Raw genomic sequence first — 24,103 nt, 5'->3', positions numbered from 1 at the left:
AACAATGAGCCTCAAGCGTGGGTGAGTGTAGGAGGATGTTGTCTAAATACACCATGACACACTGTTGCAACATATCTCGTAGGACATCATTAATAAATTCCTGGAAAACAGCAGGAGCATTACATAGGCCAAAGGGCATTACAAGATACTCATAATGCCTGCTCCTGGTGTTAAATGCTGTTTTCCATTCGTGGCCCTCCTTGATCCTAATGAGATTGTACGCTCCTCTCAAATCAAGTTTAGAAAAGACCGTAGCTCCCTTGAGGTGGTCAAAGAGTTCCATAAGGAGCGGAATAGGGTAAGCATTCTTAATGGTAAGACAATTAAGACCCCTATAATCGATGCATGGTCTTAACTCGCCACCCTTTTTCTTCACATAGAAGAAGCCAGCCCCTGTATGAGAGCAGGATTTGCGGATTATCCCCACAACAGAGCATTGGCAACATACTCCTCCATAGCACAATTCTCCACAACAGACAAAGGGTAAACCCGGCCCCGAGGAGGAATGGCTCCGGGTTGCAGGTCTATGGCACAATCGTAAGACCGGTGAGGAGGCAACGTACCGGCACGCACCTTGTCAAAAATGTCTAGGAACTCTCGGTACTCCTCTGGCAATTGAGATATCGAAGAAGTGCACAAGACTTTAACCGGTTTCCAAAGACAAGTGGAAATACATTGCGGAGACCATGACAAAATTTCGGGCCCGTGCCAGTCTAGACTGGGATTGTGCTTTTGGAGCCAGGGATAACCCAGAACAACTGGAAAATGCAGAGAATTTATCACCTGGAACTGGAGGGTTTCAAAAGGGAGAGCCCCAACAGCCATGGATAACAGAGTGGTCTCGTGAGTAACGAGTACGGGCTGAAGGGGCCTGCCATCAATGGCCTCAATAGCAAGCAGAACGGACCGAGGCAAAACAGGAATGGAGTGACTATGGAGGAGTCCACCCAGGAAAGGACAACCGTGACCAAAGGTTTCTCCTTTAGCGGTTCCGGGGACGAGGATAAACCACCTAAGGTCTGCCCCCGACAGGACCTTAGGTGTGAACATTTTTCCGACTGTGTAGGACAAGACTTCAAATAGTGTTCCTGTAACCCACAATAGAGGCAGAGCCCCTCCATCCTCCTAAAGGCCCTCTCCGCCGCGGAGAGACGCATGAATCCCAACTGCATCGGCTCAGCAGTACCTGGTAACTCGGGACCAGGAGGCATGGGAGGAGAGGGAGGCATGGGTGGGAATGAACACATAGGAGACAACGTAACATGAGGCTTCCGCAAGCGCTCCTTGAAAGAGGGCCCCTTTTTGAGTCTAATGTCAATTAGGATAAAAAAAGACATCAAAGCCTCAAGATCCTCTGGTAAATCTCTGGCAGCAACTTCGTCTTTAATAGCATCAGAGAGCCCATGAAAGAAGGCGGCAACAAGGGCTTCATTGTTCCAACCTACCTCTGCGGCAAGGGTACCGAACTCAATGGCATACTGAGCAACAGATCTCATACCTTGGTGAATGGACATGAGTCATTTAGCAGCAGAGGAGGAGCAAGCTGGAACATCAAATACCCATCGAAAGGAGGCCACAAATTCAGGGTAATTTGAAATCACAGGTTTATTAGTCTCCCACAAGGGATTAGCCCAGGCAAGAGCTGTGTCAGAGAGTAACGAGATGAGAAATCCCACCTTAGCTCTGTCAGAGGGAAACGCCTGAGGTAACATCTGAAAGTAAATGCCCACCTGGTTCAAAAACCCTCTGAACTGAATAGGATCACCTGCATATCGCTGAGGTAGAGGTGCAGAACCGGACATGCTCCTGCTAGGACTAGGTGCAGCTGCGGAAACAGGAGCAGCCATAACTTGCGGAACACTTTGGTCCAAATGTGCAGTGCGATTCAGCAGGGTTTGCAGGGCTAGTGCAAATTGATCCAAGTGGTGATCCTGTTCATCCATCCTGGAAATTATGGTAGGTAAAGGTGGATTATTAGCACCATCAGGATTCATGGCCCTTGTGTAATGTCAGGGTGCCAGGAATCAGACTGAGACGAGAAGTGCAAAAATAATCACACCTTTATTAATAGCAAAAAATAATAAGAAAAAATCCACAAGTCAAATAACAAGCCAGGAATCAAAACCAGAGCTGGTAGTCAGACGAGCCTAGTCAGGAGCCAAAGCGAATAGTCAGACAAGCCGAGTCAGGAGCCAAAGCGAGTAGTCAGATGAGCCGGAATCAGGAACAAGTAGAACAGCAGAGTCAGGAACAAGCCAGTGATGAGGATCCAGGAGGGAGGTCAGACAGCCAGGCAATACGCAAGAACTCTCACAAACAGGCCTGAGACAACGCAAAGGCAAAGCCTACTGAACAGAGGCCTGTTTTATATTGTGGTACCTTACATTCCTATTGGCTGAATTTTTCAACTCAGCCAATAGGAATGCAAGGTACCCCAATATAAAACGGGTACCCTGCATTCAATTTTCAGTGTGCGGCGTATGATCGCATGAAGAGGAGCCTCCACATTGAATGTCTGCACCGTAGCCAATCCTGCTCCGCTCCTGCTCCGCTCCGTGCCACCTCAGATCCGCGACCTCTGGGTGAAGATTGAAGATGAAGATGGGTAGTTGTACTGTTACGGGGGGACTTAGGGGCATATTTATCAAGCTCCGTACAAAGCTTAATGCCCCGTGTTTCTGGCCGAAAAAAAAGACCGCTGCCCTGGGTTTCCGGCGAAAACCCCCCCGCTGCTCCATAACCTGTCCGCCTGCTCTAAGGCCGCGGCCAGAAATCGCCAGAAATCAAGACACCCCCTGCTAGCGGACGATTGGCCACAAATCTGCAGGGGGCGCATTTCACCAGCAGTTTACAAGAACTGCTGGTGCAATGGTAAATGCAGAGAGCGTATGCTGTCAGCATTTATCGATGTGGAGCGGACATGATCCACTATATCGGATCATGTCCGCTCGCACAATCATAAATATTCCCCTTTTTATTTTAAGTAAAAGAGCTGTGGGGTGTTTTTATTTTGGGGTGGCTGTTATATGTTATATTTTTATAGGGGTATTAGATTAGGGTTAATTTTTTTTATCTTGGATAATTTACGTTTATTATTTTCTGTAATCTTAGATTTTGTTATTTTTTCTAATTTTAGAGTTTGTTATTTTGTGTAATGTTAGGTTTTGTTATTTTGTTTAATTTTAGATTAGGTTATGTTTTGTAAAGTAAATTTTTTTTTTACGTCGTTTTAGGTGTTTTAAATTTTTTTTTGTTGTTATCTTTTATTTTTTTAATGTAATGTTTATATATAGTCTAAGCTTAGGTTTGTTTTATTTCACAGGTAAGTTTTTATTTATTTTAAGGTAGTTATATTGTAACTTTATTTTAAAGTTAGCAGGTGTTAGGTTTAGGGGTTAATAGTTTAATATAATTTGTCGCAATGTGGGGGGTTGGCGATTTTGGGGTTAATAGCTTTATTTAGGGAGTTGCGATGTGGGGGTCGGCGGTTTAGGGGTTAATAGGTTAATTTAGTGTTGACAATGTGGGGGGATGACAGTTTAGAGGTTAATAGGTTTATTTAGTGATAGCGATGGGGGGTGGCGGATTAGGGGATAATACTTTAATTTCTGTAGTCACTATGTGGGTGGACGGCAGATTAGGGGTTAATAGGTTTATTATGGTATTTGCAATGTGGAGGGATGGCGGTTTAAGGGTTAATAGGTAGTTTTTGGGTGTTAGTGTACTTTGTAACATATTTTTTATGAGTTTGTGAAACATTTTTGTTTCTCAAAATCCATAACTTTGATTGTAAAATGTATTGTTGCAGTATAGGCTATAACAATCACAGTAAAGCCGTAATGTGTGACTTATAATAACGGTGAGCTGACCATTCCACAGTCAAAGACCATTTTTTAGAGGTAAAGCCGTACTGCACAACTTATAATCACCCTCAATATTTGCCACAGGTTTTATTAATTGCACTTGGTTTACCTCTAGGCTGATGAGTGATAATAGCCAGGCAAGTTGTTCACGCATTGGAAAGGCAGGTGAGAACCATTACAGTTCTGTACAAATCCAGTAATATGTTGTTCCTCTTGGCCCATTAAACCTGAATTAAACTTGGAAGCACAGATGTATCACACTATGAGTATACCCTAGGAAGAGTCAATAGAAGGTGAACATGTTACTTCAATAAACTAGTGAGCGCTTTGTATTCCTCTTTCTTTTGTCTTCAGAGTCAGATCAATTATGTGATAAAGTTCCAGGAATATTTCATTCCAGATGGTGTGTATGAGTCAGACTTGTGAACACAGAACCACAGAACTAATTATAATAATAAAAAGAGCAGAGGTAACTCTGTAATTCAGATACAAGATGCATAAGGCTAACATATATAATTAATAACGCATAAGCATAAGGCTAACATATATAATTAATAACGCTCCGTGTTTTTATTATCTATCTGTCTGTCTGTCTATCTATCTATCTATCTATCTATCTATCTATCTATCTATCTATCTATCATCTATCTATCTATCTATCTATCTATCTATCTATCTATTTTTCTTTAAATACTGTCTATCTATCTATCTATCTATCTATCTATCTATCTGTCTGTCTGTATATCTTTCTATCTATATCTATCTTTCTATCTATATTTATCTATATCTATATATATCTGTCTGTATATCTATCTATCTATCTATCTATCTATCTATCTCTGTCTGTCTGTGTATCTATGTACTGTGTATACCTGTCTGTTTAGGTCTATATATCTGTCTGTCTATCTTTTTACAGTCTGATAAGCACTGCCTACACAACCTGTGTATACATACCCTTGGGGTTGCTTGTGCTATATGGAATAGGTGCTCTCATTTTTAAAAATATTAGTGTTGGTGCATATTCAGAAAAATTAAATAAAAGATCAGCAAAATGTGTCAGCATTCCGCTGTAATAACAAACGTGCCACTGAGACGGGTGACAGATATAGTGTCATAGTTAAATATTGCGTATAAAGTATTCCATAATGAAATGTTCAGCTGAAATATATCATACTAGAAAATTAATAGTGAAGTATGCCAAGACATTATCCAGTTTTAAAGTGCCAAATGGACGTATGTCAGATAAAATGTACCAAAGGGAAATGAACCAGATAACCTCTGTATGAAATCATATCAGAAACAGACAACTAGTATCTTGAATAATATGTATTTCACTTTATGCAGAAATGCAGTTTGTTCAACTTTTTAAAAAGAGGCAGAAGAATTATGGTCTGTATATTTGTGTGTCATTTGTAAAACTTTTTCTGTATGATTTATAAATCATATAGGTGTTTGAAAATCAATAATATTCATGAGCTTGATTGTGGGGTACTTAGGAAAAGCACATTGAGATCTATACAATGTTAAGTTACACATTGTAAAACAACATTGCCCACATTTCATGTAATTTAGCTTTGAAAATTGTTAATTTTTAAATTAATGTAACAGAGATGGAAATACACACTGCAGACTTTTTAAGGCTACCCCTGCTACATAACCCTGCTAAATAAATGGATTTAGCAGAAAATAACTGCAAAAAATGCACTTTAAACTAACATAATGACAATGTCAGCAGACTCAAGACTGGAATTGGCTTCTCCAAATAAGGCAAATAACAAAACAAGGATAGGAGTTCAGCACATCCAGCAGAGCTGTGCAAGTTGCCAGGGAGGAGACCTGTCCAATACAGTCAGTGCAGTCAAACAAAATAGCAACAGCACCAGCAATGGTTAATCTTCAACCTTTATTTTAGGACAAGAGAAACAGAACACAATGTTTCTGTAACTCAGCCCTTAATCATGTGAATATCCAACTAGTGTAAAACACACCCCATTATACTATACAGGTAGACATACTCACAGGTGCATAATCACCTTATTATGACATCACTATCACCTGCTGGACAAACATTGATACTTCATCAACCTAACCATATACAATTATATTTAAAATCCTATATAATAAAAGGCCAAGTGTGTTTGTCCGAAGCTGTCATGCGCAGTAGACAGCACAGCACGAGGACAAACACACCTGGCCTTTGAGAGTCCCTAAGTCTCTGCTCTGCAGTGCGAGCAGTAGTGTGCGTGACCGTGGCCGTGGGCGTGGCCGAACGTGAGGGCCGTGAGGGGGCATGGCCAAGCGTGAAGGGGCGGGGCTAGGCGGCCCGTGAAAGGCTGTGCAGTGAGAGCTCAAAACAGCTCAAAAGAGGGGAGAGAGGGGGTAGGGAAAAGATAAGAAAGGTGAGAGAGAGAGAGATCAAGAGGGGAGAGAAAGATCAAGAGGGGAGATAAAGGGAGCACAAGAGAGGGAGCAAAAGAGAGGGGGAGAGACAGCAAAAGAGAGGGGGAGGGAGAGCAAAAGAAAGGGGACAGAGAGATCAAAAGAGAGGGGGGAAGAGAAAGAGAGGGGGAGGGGGAGAGAGAGAGGGGAGGAGAGAGAGAGAGGGGAGGAGAGAGAGAGAGAGAGAGGGGGGAGGAGGAGGAGAGAGAGAGAGGGGAGAGATAGGGGGGAGGGAGAGAGGGGAGGAAGAGAGAGAGAGGGGAGGGAGAGAGAGAGGGGGGAGGGAGAGAGAGTGGGGAGGGGGAGTGAGAGAGAGAGGGGAGGGGGAGTGAGAGTGAGAGAGAGAGGGGAGGGAGAGAGAGAGGGGAGGGGGAGAGAGAGAGGGGAGGGGGGAGGGAGAGAGAGAGGGGAGGGGGAGTGAGAGAGAGAGGGGGGAGATAGAGAGAGAGAGAGGGGAGAGAGAAAGGAGAGAGAGGGGGAGAGAGAGAGAGAGGGGAGAGAGAGAGGGGGAGAGAGAGAGGGGAGAAAGAGAGAGAGGGGGAGAGAGAGAGAGAGGGGGGAGAGAGAGAGAGAGGGGGAGAGAGAGAGAGGGGGAGAGAGAGAGAGAGGGGAGAGAGAGATAGAGGGGAGAGAGCGCAAAAGAGGGGGGAGAGAGAGAGCGCAAAAGAGGGGGGGAGAGAGAGTGCAAAAGAGGGGGGGGAGAGAGAGTGTGCAAAAGAGGGTGGGATAGAGAGAGTGCAAAAGAGGGGGGAGAGAGAGCGCAAAAGAGAGGGGGGGAGAGAGATCTCAAAAGAGAGGGGGAGAGAAAGCGCAAAAGAGAGGGGGGAGAGAGAGCAAAAGAGAGGGGCAGGGAGAGAGCGCAAGGGTTGGGACTGCTGTGCCCTGCAAAAAATGGCCCGTGTGAACGGGCTTTAGGACTAGTCTATAATAAACAAATAAGTACGAATTAATACATATCATTTACAGTATATATATATATATATTTTGAAAATGTATAATGTTTACTATTATTATTATTTTATCTTAGTTTCTATTGTTAAGATATGTTATTGTGTGTATTGTTAGATATGAATATTGTATCTTGTGAGACCTGTGGAGGAGCGGACATCCTTTCACAAACAACAATTTACTCACCATTTGCTCATTGCAATCTACAGTTTGTTTGTTGATTGGTTGTAGGCCCCTATATAGGTCTTGATCCACCTAGACTCTTTAGCCTCTGATGAAGCGCATGTACGCATGCGTGAAACGCGTCAGGTGTCCATCTGTACTCACACCTGTTATTTGGCTATTTGGCTGAATAAAAGATACTAATTTACCTCAAGTTTGTTGTCTTCGGGTCTCCTACTTTCTCTCCCCCTGGTGGGACTTACTTTCTTCTATATATATATATATATATATACAAAATTTCTCTGAGGGATAGGTAATGGCTTTGGGATGAAATGTGTCTAACTTGAAAATCCAGAAGGCCTCACACCTCTTAAGTAACAGCTCTCTGTCCCCTCCTCTACTGGGTCTCGCCACTCGCCTGAAACCTGAGTTGTAATATCTGGTGACCTTCTTTCCCAAAGTGGTTAGAAACAGGGGCATCCTCATTCCCCTTTCTGATATTGGACTTATGCTGACTGATGTGCTCTCTCGCTTTCCTAGTCGATTCTCCAACATCTATTCGGTTCCGAAATTCGGTATGTTTTAGTACACTAACACCCATTTAGTACACTAAGTCACTAACACCCATAAACTACCTATGAACCACTAAACCGAGGCCCCCCACATCGCAAACCCTATAATAACATTATTTAACCCCTAATCTGCCGATCGGATATCGCCGCAACCTACATTATAACTATTAACCCCTAATCTGCTGTTCCTAACACCGCCGACCCCTACATTATAGTTATTAACCCCTAATCTGCCCCCCCAACGTCGCCGCAATCTAACTACAAGTATTAACCCGTAATCTGCCGACCCGATATCGCCGCCACCTACATTATAGCTATTAACCCCTAATCTGCTGTCCCTAACACCGGCGACCCCTAGAGTATAGATATTAACCCCTAATCTGCCCCCCAACGTCGCCGCAATCTAACTACAAGTATTAACCCCTAATCTGCCGACCCGATATCGCCGCCGCCTACATTATAGCTATTAACCCCTAATCTGCTGTCCCTAACACCGCCGACCCCTACATTATAGTTATTTACCCCTAATCTGCCCCCCCCCAACGTTGCCGCAATCTAACTACAAGTATTAACCCCTAATCTGCCGACCTGATATCGCCGCGACCTAAAATTATAGCTATTAACCCCTAATCTGCTGTCCCTGATATCGCTGACCCCTACATTATAGTTATTAACCCCTAATCTGCCCCCCCCAACGTCGCCGCAATCTAACTACAAGTATTAACCCCTAATCTGCCGACCGCAAATCGCTGCCACTATAATAAATGTATTAACCCCTAAACCGCCGCACTCCTGCCTCGCAAACACTATAATACATTTTATTAACCCCTAATCTGCCCTCCCTAACATCGCCGCCACCTACCTACAATTATTAACCCCTAATCTCCCGCCCCCAACGTCGCCGCTACTATAATAATGTTATTAACCCCTAAACCTAAGGCTAACCCTAACACTAACACCCCCTAACTTAAATATAATTTAAATAAAACGAAATAAATTTACTATAGTTAAATAAATGAATCCTATTTAAAACTAAATACTTACCTGTAAAATAAACCCTAATATAGCTGCAATATAACTAATAGTTACATTGTAGCTATTTTAGCATTTATATTTATTTTACAGGCAACTTTGTATTTATTTTAACTAGGTACAATAGTTATTAAATAGTTATTAACTATTTAATAACTACCTAGCTAAAATAAATACAAATTTACCTGTAAAATAAATCCTAACCTAAGTTACAATTACACCTAACACTACACTATCATTAAATTAATTAAATAAATGAATCCTATTTAAAACTAAATACTTACCTGTAAAATAAACCCTAATATAGCTGCAATATAACTAATAGTTACATTGTAGCTATTTTAGCATTTATATTTATTTTACAGGCAACTTTGTATTTATTTTAACTAGGTACAATAGCTATTAAATAGTTATTGACTAATTAATAGCTACCTAGTTAAAATAATTACAAAATTACCTGTAAAATAAATCCTAACCTAAGTTACAATTAAACCTAACACTACACTATCATTAAATAAATTAACTACAAGTACCTACAATTAAATACAATTAAATAAACTAAACTAAAGTACAAACCCCCCCCCACTAAATTACAAAAAATAAAAAAATATTACAAGAATTTTAAACTAATTACACCTAATCTAAGCCCCCTAATAAAATAACAAAGCCCCCCAAAATAAAAAAATGCCCTACCCTATACTAAATTACAAAAGTTAACAGCTCTATTACCTTACCAGCCCTTAAAAGGGCCTTTTGCGGGGCATGCCCCAAAGAAAACAGCTCTTTTGCCTGTAAAAAAAACCACAATACCCCCCCCACATTACAACCCACCAACCACATACCCCAACTCTAACCCAAACCCCCCTTAAATAAACCTAACACTACCCCCCTGAAGATCTCCCTACCTTGAGTCGTGTTCACCCAGCCGGGCCGAAGTCTTCATCCGATGGGGCAGAAGAGTACATCCAGACCGGCAGAAGTCTTCATCCAAGCGGGGCAAGAAGAGGTCTTCCATCCATCAGAAAAGTACCAAAAAACAAACAAACACTAAATTACCAAAAATAATAAAATATTACAATAATTTTAAACTAATTACACCTAATCTAAGCCCCCTACTAGCTATTAATATAACTACAATATAACTAATAGTTACATTGTAGCTATTTTAGGATTTATATTTATTTTACAGGCAACCTTGTATTTATTTTAACTAGGTACAATAGTTATTAAATAGTTAATAACTATTTAATAACTACCTAGCTAAAATAAATACAAATTTACCTGTAAAATAAATCCTAACCTAAGTTACAATTACACCTAACACTACACTATCATTAAATTAATTAAATAGATGAATCCTATTTAAAACTAAATACTTACCTGTAAAATAAACCCTAATATAGCTACAATATAACTAATAGTTACATTGTAGCTATTTTAGGATTTATATTTATTTTACAGGCAACTTTGTATTTATTTTAACTAGGTAAAATAGCTATTAAATAGATATTTACTGTTTAATAACTACCTAGTTAAAATAATTACAAAATTACCTATAAAATAAATCCTAACCTAAGTTACAATTAAACCTAACACTACACTATCATGAAATAAATTAAATACATTAACTACAAGTACCTACAATTAAATACAATGAAACAAACTAAACTAAAGTACAAAAAATAAAAAAATATTACAAGAATTTTAAACTAATTACACCTAATCTAAGCCCCCTAATAAAATAACAAAGCCCCCCAAAATAAAAAAAATGCCCTACCCTATACTAAATTACAAAAGTTAACAGCTCTATTACCTTACCAGCCCTTAAAAGGGCCTTTTGCGGGGGCATGCCCCAAAGAAAACAGCTCTTTTGCCTGTAAAAAAAACCACAATTCCCCCCCCACATTACAACCCACCACCCACATACCCCTACTCTAACCCAAGCCCCCCTTAAATACACCTAACACTACCCCCCTGAAGATCTCCCTACCTTGAGTCGTGTTCACCCAGCCGGGCCGAAGTCTTCATCCGATGGGGCAGAAGAGGACATCCAGACCGGCAGAAGTCTTCATCCAAGCGGGGCAAGAAGAGGTCTTCCATCCATCAGAAGTCTTGATCCAGGCGGCATCTTCTATGTTCATCCATCTGGAGCGGAGCGGCAGCATCCTGAATACATCCGACGCAAAGCATCCCCTTCTTTCTTGATCTGACGACAACATGACTGTACCTTTAAGTGACGTCATCCAAGATGGCGTCCCTTGAATTCCGATTGGCTGATAGGATTCTATCAACCAATCGGAATTAAGGTAGGAAAATCTGATTGGCTGATTCAATCAGCCAATCAGATTCAAGTTCAATCCGATTGGCTGATTGAACTCGCATTCTATTGGCTGATCGAAACAGCCAATAGAATGCGAGCTCAATCTGATTGGCTGATTGGATCAGCCAATCGGATTGAACTTGAATCTGATTGGCTGATTGAATCAGCCAATCAGATTTTCCTACCTTAATTCCGATTGGCTAATAGAATCCTATCAGCCAATCGGAATTCAAGGGATGCCATCGTGGATGACGTCACTTAAAGGTACAGTCATTTAGTCGTCGGATCAAGAAAGAAGAGGATGCTCCACGTCGGATGTCTTCAGGATGCTGCCGCTCCGGATGGATGAACAGAGAAGATGCTGCCTGGATCAAGACTTCTGATGGATGGAAGACCTCTTCTTGCCCCGCTAGGATGAAGACTTCTGCCGGTCTGGATGTCCTCTTCTGCCCCATCGGATGAAGACTTCGGCCCGGCTGGGTGAACACGACTCAAGGTAGGGAGATCTTCAGGGGGGTAGTGTTAGGTTTATTTAAGGGGGGTTTGGGTTAGAGTAGGGGTATGTGGGTGGTGGGTTGTAATGTGGGGGGGGATTGTGGTTTTTTTTACAGGCAAAAGAGCTGTTTTCTTTGGGGCATGCCCCCACAAAAGGCCCTTTTAAGGGCTGGTAAGGTAATAGAGCTGTTAACTTTTGTAATTTAGTATAGGGTAGGGCATTTCTTTTATTTTGGGGGGCTTTGTTATTTTATTAGGGGGCTTAGATTAGGTGTAATTAGTTTAAAATTCTTGTAATATTTTTTTATTTTTTGTAATTTAGTGTTTGTTTTTTTTGTACTTTAGTTTAGTTTATTTCATTGTATTTAATTGTAGGTACTTGTAGTTAATTTATTTAATTTATTTAATGATAGTGTAGTGTTAGGTTTAATTTTAACTTAGGTTAGGATTTATTTTACAGGTAATTTTGTAATTATTGTAACTAGGTAGCTATTAAATAGTCAATAACTATTTAATAGCTACTGTACATAGTTAAAATAAATACAAAGTTGCCTGTAAAATAAATATAAATCCTAAAATAGCTACAATGTAACTGTTAGTTATATTGCAGCTATATTAGGGTTTATTTTACAGGTAAGTATTTAGTTTTATATAGGATTCATTTATTTAATTAATTTAATGATAGTGTAGTTTTAGGTGTAATTGTAACTTAGGTTAGGATTTATTTTACAGGTAAATTTGTATTTATTTTAGCTAGGTAGTTATTAAATAGTTATTAACTATTTAATAACTATTGTACCTAGTTAAAATAAATACAAAGTTGCCTGTAAAATAAATATAAATCCTAAAATAGCTACAATGTAACTATTAGTTATATTGTAGCTATATTAATAGCTAGTAGGGGGATTTTATTATTTTTGGTAATTTAGTGTTTGTTTGTATTTTGGTACTTGTATGATGGATGGAAGACCTCTTCTTGCCCCGCTTGGATGAAGACTTCTGCCGGTCTGGATGTCCTCTTCTGCCCCATCGGATGAAGACTTCGGCCCGGCTGGGTGAACACGACTCAAGGTAGGGAGATCTTCAGGGGGTAGTGTTAGGTTTATTTAAGGGGGGTTTGGGTTAGAGTAGGGGTATGTGGGTGGTGGGTTGTAATGTGGGGGGGGGTATTGTGTTTTTTTTTACAGGCAAAAGAGCTGTTTTCTTTGGGGCATGCCCCGCAAAAGGCCCTTTTAAGGGTTGGTAAGGTAATAGAGCTGTTAACTTTTGTAATTTAGTATAGGGTAGGGCATTTTTTTATTTTGGGGGGCTTTGTTATTTTATTAGGGGGCTTAGATTAGGTGTAATTAGTTTAAAATTCTTGTAATATTTTTTTATTTTTTGTAATTTAGTGTTTGTTTTTTTTTGTAATTTAGTGGGGGTTTTTTTGTACTTTAGTTTATTTAATTGTAGATAATTGTAGGTACTTATAGTTAATTTATTTAATGATAGTGTAGTGTTAGGTGTAATTGTAACTTAGGTTAGGATTTATTTTACAGGTAAATTTGTATTTATTTTAGCTAGGTAGCTATTAAATAGTAATTAACTATTTAATAACTATTGTACCTAGTTAAAATAAATACAAAGTTGCCTGTAAAATAAATATAAATCCTAAAATAGCTACAATGTAACTATTAGTTATATCGCAGCTATATTAGGGTTTATTTTACAGGTAAGTATTTAGTTTTAAATAGGATTCATTTATTTAACTATAGTAAATTTATTTCGTTTTATTTAAATTATATTTAAGTTAGGGGGTGTTAGTGTTAGGGTTAGACTTAGGTTTAGGGGTTAATAACCTTATTATAGTAGCGGCGACGTTGGGGGCGGGAGATTAGGGGTTAATAATTGTAGGTAGGTGGCAACGATGTTAGGGAGGGCAGATTAGGGGTTAATAAAATGTATTATAGTGTTTGCGAGGTGGGAGTGCGGTGGTTTAGGGGTTAATACATTTATTATAGTGGCGGCGATTTGCGGTCGGCAGATTAGGGGTTAATACTTGTAGTTAGATTGCGGCGACGTTGGGGGGGGCAGATTAGAGGTTAATAACTATAATGTAGGGGTCGGCGATGTTAGGTACAGCAGATTAGGGGTTAATAGCTATAATTTTAGGTTGCAGCGATATCAGGTCGGCAGATTAGGGGTTAATACTTGTAGTTAGATTGCGGCGACATTGGGGGGGGCAGATTAGGGGTTAATAACTATAATGTAGGGGTCGGCGATGTTAGGGACAGCAGATTAGGGGTTCATAGCTATAATGTAGGTGGCGGCGATATTCGGTCGGCAGATTAGGGGTTAATAAAATAATGCAGGTGTCAGCGATAGCGGGGGCGGCAGATTAGGGGTTAATAAGTGTCAGATTAGGGGTGTTTAGAGACTCGGGGTACATGTTAGGGTGTTAGGTGCAGACTTAGTGTTTCCCCATAGGAAACAATGGGGCGGCGAAGTTAGGGACAGCAGATTAGGGGTTCATAGCTATAATGTAGGTGGCGGCGATATTCGGTCGGCAGATTAGGGGTTAATAAAATAATGCAGGTGTCAGCGATAGCGGGGGCGGCAGATTAGGGGTTAATAAGTGTCAGATTAGGGGTGTTTAGAGACTCGGGGTACATGTTAGGGTGTTAGGTGCAGACTTAGTGTTTCCCCATAGGAAACAATGGGGCTGCGGTGTTTTTTTCAGCCGAAACTGCCCCATTGTTTTGTATGGGGAATGCCGAATTTTACCGAGCTAATTCGGATTTATTCGGAGATACGGCAGCTATTTCGGATTCATTCGGTAGATTCGGAAGTATTTTAATTCGGAAATCCGAATCGATCCGAATCTCTGAATTTACCGAATTTTCCGAATTTCCGAATAAATCCGAAACGAACCGCACATGTCTACTTACAAACACCATGCAGTCCCTATTCTTATCATTCTGATTCAAAGTATTAGGTATTTTCAACAATTCCTCCATATTTAGGGTTTGTTCCTTCTTTATATTCTCCTCAATTAGTTTCACAGGGTAACCCCTGTCCAAAAATAGTCCCCTCATCTCCCTTACTCTAACCTCCACAAGGGCTGGATCTGAAACTATCCTCTTGACCCTCAAAAACTGACTGTATGGAAGTGAGTTCGACAAGGAGGAAGGATGTGAACTGTCATATCTCAACAAATTGTTGCGATCAATAGCTTTTTTATAAATGTCAGCGTGTAACATATTATCCAAAAACTCAATTTGTGACTCACTGAAACAAATTTTGAACTTTATGAAACTAGTAGATCTATTCAATTCAGCCACAAATTCAAGCAGCGTTCCAATGTCACTCCCCCACACGCCAAAAATATAATCGATATAGCACAACCATGTGACACCATATCGCATGAAAAGAGGGTTCTCATACACAAATTTCTCTTCAAAACTGTTCATGTATATATTGGCGTATATCCCCTGAGTTTGCATAAAAACTGATCTTGGAATAAAAATAATTACACTTCAGAATGACAGTTAATAACTCCATTAAAAATGTACATTGCAAATAAAAATTTCCTACTAGAGGCCATAGTTTGACCAACAGCTCACTGTCATGACAAATGGACGAATAAAGACTTACTACATCCATAGAGAAAATAATACATTTCTCACCAGGGAGCACCACCGAATTCAGTTTTCTCAAGAAATCATTTGTATCTTTTACAAAAGATTGGGCTTCTTCCACAAAAGGACAAAATATTATGTCTAAATATATTGTAATATTTGAAAAAACTGAATCGGTGCTGGCCACAATGGCACGTCCAGGGGGTTTATTGGTGCATTTGTGCACTTTGGGGAGAGTATAGAAAACAGGGGTAATACCCTCATCCTTATCCAAAAACTGATTTGTTTCCTTATTAATAATGTCATTTCTCTCTGCCCAATTCAAAATACTTTTTATCTCCATTCTGACCTTAAACTTGGGATCACATGGGATTTTTTGGTAGACATTAGTGTCTAAGAGTTGGTATACGATCTTCCTAATGTAATAACTTTTGTCTAATATGATGGTTGCATCTGCCTGTTTCAAAATAATCTCTTTATTACATTGTAGAGATCTAAGAGCCACTCTATCAGACTTTGTAAAATTATTACATTAAACCTTATGTTTGTTTTTATGTTTAAGACTACCTTGTAGTTTAGTTACATCCCTTAGAACAAGACTAGAGAAAGTATCAATACTGTGATTGTTCACTACAGAAGTGAATTTTCTTTTATCTCTAAGCCCTAGCTTCTAAGTACTAAGAGAATCTCCCATATAGGAAGTATTGTCCCAAGAATTAGTCCCAAGTCTTTTGTTATCTGCTGAAAAATAAGGGGGAGATGGAGTTTGGCTAGGGAAAAACAGCTGCAGCAAACAGTGTTAATTTGTTTTAAACATGTTTAGACTTAGCTTAGGGACAGTAAAGTCATAATTACACATTCATGATTTAGACTGATCATACAATTTTAAACAACTTTCCAATTTACTTCTATAATTTAATTTGCTTCCTTCTCTTGTTATCCTTTGCTGAAAGGTTTATCTAGGAAAGCTCAGGGGCAGCAAAGAACCTAGGTTCTAGCTACAGATTGGTGGCTGCATATATATACCAATTGTCATTGGCTCATCCATTTGTTCAGTTAGAAACTAGTAGTGCATTGCTGCTCCTTCAACAAATGATACCAAGAGAATGAAGCACATTTGATAATAGAAGTAAACTGGAAAGTTGTTTTAAATTGTATGTTCTACCTAAATCATGAAAGAAAATGTTTGGGTTTCATGTCCCTTTAAGGACACAACAGAAGATTAGTACAATCACGCTTACAGTTTACAAACATTATACTATACAATCCCCCAACTTCCATAGTTTTAATAGGAATACGGTTTTTTTTTTATTGTCTTTATTAACAGTCGATCCCAGACATGACAAATATTTAGGCATTCCATGGCAGTTTCAAGGGCGTTTTATGGGAGTAACCCGTATTTTAATGGGGGGCATCGCTGTGGATTTCTAATATTCAAAGCACTGTACTCCATCTTAGCTTTACCTTTTCAACCGTATCAGTCTCACCTGCTTTTCAGTGGTGATAGTTCCCAGTGTGACAAATCTAGTGAATGTACAGTACATATGCATAATTTAAAGTGTTACTGCACAGAAAACATTTGTAATTTTCATGAACGCACAGTATATTTTGTGTAAACACGCTTTAATGACAGCCAATAGTAATGCAAGGGCATCCCTATATAAGGGGGAACCTCACATTCAAGCTTCAGTGTGCGGCGGTGACTGCATGAAGACGGATTGGTAGAAGATAAGAAGAAGAAGAAGAAGAAGAAAAGAAGAAGAAGCATTGGATGGAAGATAGAAGATGGGAGAAGACTGGGCCAGCGGAGTGCCACCATGGATGAAGAAAGAAGAGCACCACTGGAGGAGCCGGATTTAAGTTTATTGAGTACCAATTTTGGGGTTTAGTGATAGGAGTTTTTACTTTTTAGCTTAGGGTGCAAAAGAGCTGAGATAATTAATGCCCTTTTCAGAGCTGAGTCACTTTAGGGCACTGCCCTACCAAACACCCTTATTAGGGCAATGCCCAACCAAACACCCTTATTAGGGCAATGCCCAACCAAACACACTTATTAGGGCAATGCCCAACCAAACACCCTTATTAGGGCAATGCCCTACCAAACACCCTTATTAGGGCAATGCCCTACCAAACACCCTTATTAGGGCAATGCCCAACCAAACACCCTTATTAGGGCAATGCCCTACCAAACACCCTTATTAGGGCAATGCCCTACCAAACATCCTTATTAGGGCAATGCCCAACCAAACACCCTTATTAGGGCAATGCCCAACCAAACACCCTTATTAGGGCAATGCCCAACCAAACACCCTTATTAGGGCAATGCCCTACCAAACACCCTTATTAGGGCAATGCCCAACCAAACACCCTTATTAGGGCAATGCCCAACCAAACACCCTTATTAGGGCAATGCCCAACCAAACACCCTTATTAGGGCAATGCCCAACCAAACACCCTTATTAGGGCAATGCCCAACCAAACACCCTTATTAGGGCACTGTCCAACCAAACACCCTTATTAGGGCAATGCCCAACCAAACACCCTTATTAGGGCAATGCCCAACCAAACACCCTTATTAGGGCAATGCCCAACCAAACACCCTTATTAGGGCAATGCCCAACCAAACACCCTTATTAGGGCAATGCCCAACCAAACACACTTATTAGGTCAATGCCCAACCAAACACACTTATTAGGGCAATGCCCAACCAAACACCCTTATTAGGGCAATGCCCAACCAAACACACTTATTAGGGCAATGCCCAACCAAACACCCTTATTAGGGCAATGCCCAACCAAACACCCTTATTAGGGCAATGCCCTACCAAACACCCTTATTAGGGCAATGCCCAACCAAGGCAATCTCTTTTTTAGGATAGTTAATTTATTTTTTATTTTTTTAAGTTTAGGGGTTTTCTAAGATTATTTTTCTTAATATAGCAAAAGAGTTGAAATTGCTTTAGGGCAATTACCTACCAAATGCCCTTATCAGGGCAATTATTTTGAAGTAGGTCTTTTTAGATAGGCTTTTTTGGGGGAGTTACTTTTATTGTAGAATGGGGTTGTATTTTGTTGTTGTTAGAAAAAGAGCTAAGTCACTTTAAGGCAATGCCCTAGAAAAAGTTATAGTAACTTTTAGTGTTAGTATAGGGTTTTTATTGTGGGGTGTTTTTTTTGTAAGGGGGGCTTTAGTTATAGAATAGTTATAGAATAGGCACAACTGTGTTTTTTTTTATTTTTGGTCATTTTTTTATTTTCTGTAATGGGAGTTTTTTAACCCCTTAAGGACAAGGCCATTTTTCAATTTCTTTCCTGCAGTGTTTTTGTTTAGCTGTAAAATTTCTCTTACTCATTTACTGTACGCACACATATTATATAGTTTTTCTCGCCACTAAATGGACTTTCTAAAGATACCATTATTTTTATCATATCTTATAATTTACTATTAAAAATATTATAAAATATGAGGAAAAATGAAAAAAACACACTTTTTCTAACTTTGACCCACAAAATCTGTTACACATCTTCAACCACCAAAAAACAACCATGCTAAATAGTTTCTAAATTTTGTCCTGAGTTTAGAAATACCCAATGTTTACATGTTCTTTGCTTTTTTTGCAAGTTATAGGGCAATAAATACAAGTAGCACTTTGCTATTTCGAAACCACTTTTTTTCAAAATGAGCGCTAGTTACATTGGAACCCTGATATCTGTCAGGAATACCTGAATATCCCTTGACATGTATATATTTTTATTTAGAAGACATCCCAAAGTATTGATCTAGGCCCATTTTGGTATATTTAATGCCACCATTTCACCACCAAATCCGATCAAATAAAAAAAATTGTTCACTTTTTCACAAATTTTGTCACAAACTTATTTACAAACAACGCATGCAATTATGGCATGAATTGTAAATACTTCTCTGGGATCCCCTTTGTTCAGAAATAGCAGACTTATATGGCTTTGGCGTTGCTTTTTGGTAATTAGAAGGCTGCTAAATGCCACTGTGCACCACACGTGTTTTATGCCCAGCAGTGAAGGGGTTAATTAGGGAGCATGTAGGGAGCTTGTAGAGTTAATTTTAGCTTTAGTGTAGTGTAGTAGACAACCCAAAGTATTGATCCAGGCCTATTTTGGTATATTTAATGCCACCATTTCAACGCCAAATGCGATCAAATTTAAAAAAAACTTAAAATGTTTCGCAATTTTAGGTTTCTCACTGAAATTATTTACAAACAGCTTGTGCAATTATGGCACAAATGGTTGTAAATGCTTCTCTGCGATCCCCTTTGTTCAGAAATAGCAGACATATATGGCTTTGGCAATGCTTTTTGGTAATTAGAAGGCTGCTAAATGCCGTTGCACATCGCACGTTTATTATGTCTAGCAGTGAAGGGGTTAATTAGGGATCTTGTAGGGAGATTGCAGGGTTAATTTTAGCTTTAGTGTAGAGATCAGCCTCCCACCTGACACATAAGACCACCTGATCCCTCCCAAACAGCTCTCTTCCCTCCCCCACCCCACAATTGTCCCCGCCATCTTAAGTACTGGCAGAAAGTCTGCAAGTACTAAAATAAAAGTTTTTTTTTTTAGCATATTTACATATGCTGCTGTGTAGGATCCTCCTTAGCCCCAAACCTCCCTGATCCCCCCCAAACAGCTCTCTAACCCTCCCCCTCTACATTATTTGGAGCCATCTTGGGTACTGGCAGCGGTGGGCAAGACCATACAGCAATTTCACAGGACAGGTTCCACTGAGAACAGGCCTCGCCATTGTAGACCAAAGAAGTTGAGTGCATGTGCTCAGCGTCATATCCAGAGGTTGTCTTTTGGAAATAGACTTTTGATGGGTCCCATCATTGCTGCAGAGGTTGAAGGAGTGAGGGGTCAGCCTGTCAGTGCTCTGACCATACACCGCACACTGCATCAAATTGGTCTGCATGGCTGTCGTCCCAGAAAGAAGCCTCTTCTAAAGATGATGCACAAGAAAGCCTGGAAACAGTTTGAAGACAAGCATACTATAGGGACATGGCTTACTGGAACCATGTCCTGTGGTCCGATAAGACTAAGATAAAATTATTTGGTTCAGATGCTGTCAAGCATGTGTGGCGGCAACCAGGTGAGGAGTACAAAGACAAGTGTGTCTTGCCTACAGTCAAGCATGGTTGTGGGAGTGTCCTGGTCTGGGCCTGCATTAATGCTGCCGGCACTGGGGAGCTACAGTTCATTGAGGGAACCATGAATGCCAGCATGTACTGTGACATACTGAAGCAGAGCATAATCCCCTCCCTTCGGAGACTGGGCTGCAGGGCAGTATTCCAACATGATAACAACCCCAAACACACCTCCAAGACAACCACTGCCTTGCTAAAAAAGCTGAGGGTAAAGGTGATGGACTGGCCAAGTATGTCTCCAGACCTAAATCCTATTGAGCATCTGTGGGGCATCCTCAAACGGAAGGTGGAGGAGTGCAAGGTCTCTAACATCCACCAGCTCGGAAAAGTCGTCATGGAGGGGTGGAAGAGGATTCCAGTGGCAACCTTTGAAGTTCTGGTGAACTCCATGCCCAAGAGGGTTAAGGCAGTGCTGGAAAATAATGGTGGCCAAACAAAATATTGACGCTTTGGGCCAAATTTGGACATTGGAGGGGTGTACTCATTTTTGTTGCCAACTGTTTAGACATTAATGGCTGTGTGTTGAGTTATTTTGAGGGGACAGCAAATTTACACTGTTATACAGGCTGTACACTCACTACTTTACATTGTAGCAAAGTGTAATTTCTTCAGTGCTGTCACATGAAAAGATATAATAAAATATTTACAAAAATGTGAGGGGTGTACTCACTTTTGTGAGATACTGTATATTATAATATATATATATATATATATATATATATATATATATATATATATATATATATATTAAGATTTAATATTATGCCCAGGTCTAATACTTAAATATATACAAAATACATACTAAATTAAATAGGCCCATAGAAATTGACCAAATAAGTTTATTAAAGCTGGGAATAATAAATGTATTGAATATACATTTCTATAAAAATATATATAAAAGGAAATTACATTCTTTTACTTTTGGGAGATACTGTATATTTCCTACTGATAATGTCTTAAGAGATTGTGCTAGAAAATTGTGTCTTTCCCAATCAGAATGACCGCTAAATTAGTTCCTCCTACCAGTTCTCATTACACTTAGCCATCAGAAGAACGAGGCAGAGAAACTTTATAGATGCTCCCTGGGCCGCTGCCTATATGGTGGCCTAAAGAGTCATTTGCCCAACTAGTCAGTGCTTAATACTCTTTGGCAGGGCAGAATTAAGCCAAATAAAACAACCTGTCATAACAGGCACTTGGCTAGGAGAGGGATTTCTGTTCCTGCTGCAGTAAGGCATACTGTACCTTTAAGGAGGCCTACTACTAATTGCAGTAGTCTATAATCAGCTCCTACAAACAAACGACAATTGAGTACTAGAAAATAACTATAAGTTTGGAAATTCAAATATCAAAGAAAGAAAGTCTTGCTATCCAGAGGAATATAAACTTGCATAAGTTAATAAAATGTAGGTCTCCTGATAACAGAGGAATCCAGGGTTAAGGTAATCTAAGTCAGACAGTCCAGGTAATGGCCTCACAAGGAAAAACAGCACAAAATCATTAAACAAATGCAGTGTCCACAAACAAGCTAAAGTCATAAACCAAGTCAGTCCAAACAAAAGTTTAAATAGAAGCATAGTCTAACAGAGAACTTATAAAGTCTACTACAATTAGGGCCTCTTTAAAGGTACAGTACGCTTTACTAAAGCAGGAACAGAAATCGCTCTCTTAACCAAGTGCCTTTGATGAAACAACCCTTTTCGAAGACCAAACATTTTGTCCTTATCCACAATTGTGTTGGCAGTATCCATGTTGACACACAAGGCCTTATTGACTAAGGGGCAGCCAGCAACTTTATGGACATTTCCTTCAACTCTCATCATGGCATTCCATATACCTCTAAGTCAGCCCCAGTACATATTACAATCATAAGTGGCCAACCACTTGGATCAGTATTAATTGTAAATCAGACTTTACCTTTAATTACTACTATTGGAGCTTTCATAAAAAGTCTCTAGATTTGAAACTTATTACTTCACCTTTTATGCCTTAGATTTTAGGACTGCCCTAGCTTCAAAAGCATAACCCCACCTTTTCTTGGACTCTGGGTGAACTAACATTTTGGGGTAATAATTGATTTGACCATTGTTTACCCACTATGTATAAATCTTCTGCTAGTATTCTCTCCTCCTCAGTGTTACCTTCTGAATTGCCTACATTCTATCAAGATTATTCTGATATTCTTTCAAAACACCAAGCTAAAAGTGTACCTCCTCATAGGGAATATGAATGTTCAATTCCTCTCTTTCCTGGGGCTCCTGTACCTAAGGACAAGACTTATTCCACCTCTCAACTGGAGCAGAAAGCACTACTGGCTTATTGAAAGGAAAATCTTGAATTGGGGTTTATTAGACCCTCTTCTTCCCCAGCTCAATCAGATCTCTACCACCCTGTCACTCAAATTGGAGCTATTTTAATACCTATGTGCTGCCAATATCTTTGCCAAACTTGATCTGAGAGGGGCATATAATCTTATTAGAACCAGAATTAGAAGGTGAATCGTGGAAGACAGCCTTCAATGCCTGTTGTGTTCATTATGAATATCTTGTAATGCTTTTTGGGTTATGCAATACCCCAGCAGTTTTTTCAGTGGTTTGTCAATTACATTTTCAAAGATTATCTAAACAAGTTTGTTATTGTATATTTGGACGACATCTTAATCTTCTCTAGAGCACTTTCTGAATGTAAGTGTACGAGCCGGCCCATCTTTGGCTCAGCACCTGGGTAGTGCTTGCTGATTGGTGGCTAAATGCAGCCACCAATCAGCATGCACTATCCAGGTTGGCTCGTAAGTTTAAATTCCTACTTTTTCAAATAAAGATACCAAGAGAACGAAGAAAAATTGATAATAGGCATAAATTAGAAAGTTGCATGCTCTATCCGAATCATGAAAGAAAAAAATTGGGTTCAGTATCCCTTTAAGGATCAAGTTTGGTGGCCATCCCTATGAAATGATAATTAAGAATATGTCTCAGCTTGCCAAATATGTTCTGCAAGCAAAGTTCCTCTGCAGCTCCCTAATGGTCACCTGTTACCCTTGCCTTTTCATAATCTACCCTTTACACATCTGAGTGTGGATTTATAAATGACTTGCCCAAATCTAGGAACAACTCAGTAATTTCGGTAGCTGTGGACCATTTTTCCAAGATGGAACATTTCTTACCTCTTGTTCATATCCTATGCCTACATGGTTTACCACTGAATATAACATCAAATAGAGGGGCCCAGTTTGTCTCATGATTTTGGAATGCTATCTGCAATAATTTACAACATTTTGAAAGCACAGCTTCCATGGATGTCAATGAAAGAGAGAAGAAGCAGAGGAGATAGTTATGTGGCAAGGGGAAGGCAGCCAGTTGCATTTGATTAAATATTGGTGCCTACAAACTCTGTAATAAACATCACAGCTGAGGTGGTAGCAGGCAGAAATAAAGCCAAATTTTTATGGCATTCAGAGCCCTAAATCAAACATTTGCTTT

The sequence above is a fragment of the Bombina bombina genome, chromosome 1, assembly GCF_027579735.1.
Source record: "Bombina bombina isolate aBomBom1 chromosome 1, aBomBom1.pri, whole genome shotgun sequence".
Classification (NCBI taxonomy): Eukaryota; Metazoa; Chordata; class Amphibia; order Anura; family Bombinatoridae; genus Bombina; species Bombina bombina.
This window is presented reverse-complemented; position numbering follows the sequence as displayed.